Raw genomic sequence first — 3,704 nt, 5'->3', positions numbered from 1 at the left:
ATGGGGTCCCGTGGCGGGCATATATATGATTTCATTCGTAAGCAATCATCCAAATGTCCATCCTCTTTGGCTCGCAGTAATAGAACGGAGTCGGGCTATCCATTCTGTGACCCCCTCTGGTAAGCTGATCTCGTCAACCCTTGTGGAAAATTCCTCTATGCACTTTTTGTCTGTCGATCCATAACTCATAAACTGAGGACGACGACATAGGTGTTCGATCATCCACACCTGCAACAACACATTGCACCCCTCAAAGAAATTTCCCCCGGCTTTGCAAGTTGTGAGAGCACGGAAGATTTCAGCTACTATCATGGGTACGAGGGTGCTGTTAGCCTGAGTGAGTAAAGTGTTGACAACCCTGGACACTCGTATGTCAATGTTCCCGTCTTTTCTAGGAAACACCAGGAGTCCTAGAAAGGCTATCATGAACGCAACACATCTATGTTCTTCCCAGTTTAGGTGGTTTCCTTTGCTACAGATTTTGTTTTCCGGCTTGTTGAACCCCCCTATGTGGCCATACCTGTTGTTTATAAACCGCAAAGTACAAAAACCAGCTGCCAAGTCTGGATTGTGGACCCCCCTACTTATTTTCAGAGAATCTAGGAACCTGTGTACGGCTACGGCCCTTGGAGCGATCAAGTACTGATGTCTCAAAGGAATTTTGGGGCTCCCGATGTACCCGACTATTTCTTCCAATGTTGGGGTAAGTTCAAAATCCGAGAAGCGAAATACGTTGTGAGCCGGGTCCCAGAATGCGACCAAGGCCTTTATGATATCCCCTCTAGGATTAATCTTCAGCAACCCAGGGAGGCCTCCCAGGTATAGATTGATTGTGTCGCGTCCTGCCTCACCCAAGTCATCCCACCACATGTGCAACTCCAAAGGGATTTTGTTCACAATTGTTACGTGCGAAATCTGACTTGTGCTCATTCTGCACATTTATTAGTGTGATTGAGCAAAAATAAAATTTATCTGACTCAACACGTTGGCTATATATTATTATTTTATTTTTTTCGAGATTTAAAGGAAGATCCGTTTCCGAACACAGCCTTCCAACACTTCGGAAGTGAAGATTTTAAGGCTGTGAGGGTCAACCGACCAAAACTCTAAAGGATGATCAAAAGTGGCCATTTATGCAAAGTTAGCCTTCCGGTGTCCCTTTCGGGAACATTCGGCTATTCTTGCAAAAAACGGTATCACCCGACTCACTTATGTTGACAATCAAAAATTTACATTTTTGACTATTTTTTGTAAAAGGGGAGGTTGAACCCGATGAGGGTTGCCTACGTATCTCACACCCTGTGAGAATCAAACCGGGGTAGTTCGGGCCGATAAAACAAACTTATTTTGAAAAAGAAAACTCCATTTTATTTGCAAATAAAACTATTTTTCTTTTTTTTTCTTTCCATTTTCTCAAAATTCGGCAGAGTTTCGACATCATTTTCAAAACAAGTGATTAACCCTCGTGCCTATATTTCTCTTTCCTCAAAATATTCACAAGCCAGTCAGCATGCCAGTCCGAAGCAAATAAATGCACAAGTAGAAGCAAGTAAGATGCATCAAGATGGTCATTTTCATTTTTGGTACACCTGTCCTAGACAGACCCAACCCCTGTGTTGAGCCTCCAAAGTCAAATGCACGTGATGCAAACAAACGTTCCTACTAGGGATCCGGCATGAAACTGAGTTATTCTAGGTTCATAACCTGGGTATTTGTTCTAGACTGTGTACCCAAGCGGACAACTCGAGTCGAGGAGGGGGCTACGTACCGGGAACCAAAAGGCCATCCGGCTTAGTAACTTGTCCGGCCTCTTTCTTATTTCAGTTATTGACACTAACAGAATAGGGAGTCTCGACCAGCAAGCACATCCCCGGAGGTAAGAAGAGAAGGGTGTCGGCACAGTTTATATATAGTTCAGATAATATCAAAGCGGTAAAAGCAGCATTTAGCACATTAGGCCCAAACATATAACAAAATCAGATAAAGCCAAATATAACAATTTATCAAAGCTCGAATTCTGAACCCTGAACAAAAACGTTCTGGGTTTACGTCCCCAGCAGAGTCGCCAGAGCTGTCACACCTCCTTTTTCGCCCGCGCCACCTTAAAGGGGCGCGGGAGGGAGTTTTACCAATTAAAAGACAATCGAAACGGGATTTTATTTAAAGATTGAGAGTCGTCACTTGGGAGATTTGGGGTGTCCCGAGTCACCGGTTGAATCCCGAATCGAGGAAAAGAATGACTCTGTATTACAGTCCGCGCACCAGAAATCCGAGTAAGGAATTCTGTTAACTCGGGAGAAGGTGTTAGGCATTCCCGAGTTCCGTGGTTCTACCACGGTCGCTCAACTGTCATCTTTGGCGTAAATTATCTGATTTTAACAATTATGAGTCTATGTGCAAATTTTAACTTTTAACCACTTTTATCATAAACCATTTTTATCAATAATTGCAACATCGTGAAAATATATCTCGAACCACGTCACATCAATGTACCTGTGATTACTGACATATTTCGACTCTGTCAAGATTTGGATTTGGGTCACATAAATGTGCACCCGAGTTTGAGAAGATAAATTTAAAGGCGCGCCCTATGCGACTAACGTAGTGTTGTTTTGGGCGAGGCCGTGAAATTTTGCTAAATGGCCCGTCCCAGAATCTAAGCAACTTCACAAACACGTATAGAGGGCCCCACAGCTTGTGCATTTTTTGTTTGGCGAGGCTCGTCTCATTTTTATTTTAAAGGTCGTCATATAGTGACTATGTTTTCTATTTCGTTTGTCTCTAAAGTAAATGAAGAAAAAGGTCCTACTTTATTTACATACTTATGAGTTATTATAGTTGAGTTTCGAACATGATTCGTTAAATCTAAAATAAACGTAGTAAGAGCAATCTATTTGACAGTTATGGGCCCAGGTCCGACATATAAGGGGTAAAACCGGACCTGGGCCATACTACTTCAAATTGGACTTAGTTAATGGTTTCTATACATATTCATAATTTGCCAAACTAAAAATGGTGTCATTTTGTTAACAAATTTCTACCAATTTAAATTGATATTCTACTGGAATAAATGAACCTGAAAAATCTGATTTTTTTTATCCTAGACCACTTAGATGCTGAAATTAACCAATTGAACTTGTTCTTACGAAATTAGATAAGCAATTTGTTAACTGAAATAATTTAAACTATTGAATAATTGACCTATGACCTGATGTGTATTTGGAACATGCTTTTAAACAAAATAGACTGAAATGACAAAACATTACTACTACATCATTAGTCTTTATTAACTAAAAGCATACAGAAGGGGGGGGGAATTTACAACTAAATTACTATAGAATAGGCATGTCCAGTTATACATAAACAAACACCTATATGAGTCTAATGAAAGAAAGGTATTCTAATGTACATACAAACAAATAGACAACTATAATGAATTTTAAAACTTCAACTCCTCATTTCTTTGTATTCATGCTTCAAGTTTCAGCCTATAAGAACCAGTGTATCAAATTTGTGTACCTGGTATTTGGAAAGCAAAGAGAAGACGAGGAAGATCAGTGCAGAAAAACAGCAATAGCATACATAGTAACACAGCAGTACAACAACAACCAGTAGACCAGTAGCCAACAATAACAGTAGCAGAAATCCCAGGAGCAGATTGAAAACAAGAGAATAACCCCAGCAACTCAATAGAACAGAGCTTG

The sequence above is a fragment of the Nicotiana sylvestris genome, chromosome 7, assembly GCF_000393655.2.
Source record: "Nicotiana sylvestris chromosome 7, ASM39365v2, whole genome shotgun sequence".
Classification (NCBI taxonomy): Eukaryota; Viridiplantae; Streptophyta; class Magnoliopsida; order Solanales; family Solanaceae; genus Nicotiana; species Nicotiana sylvestris.
The sequence above is the reverse complement of the archived record's forward strand: the minus strand, read 5'-3'. Positions refer to the sequence as shown.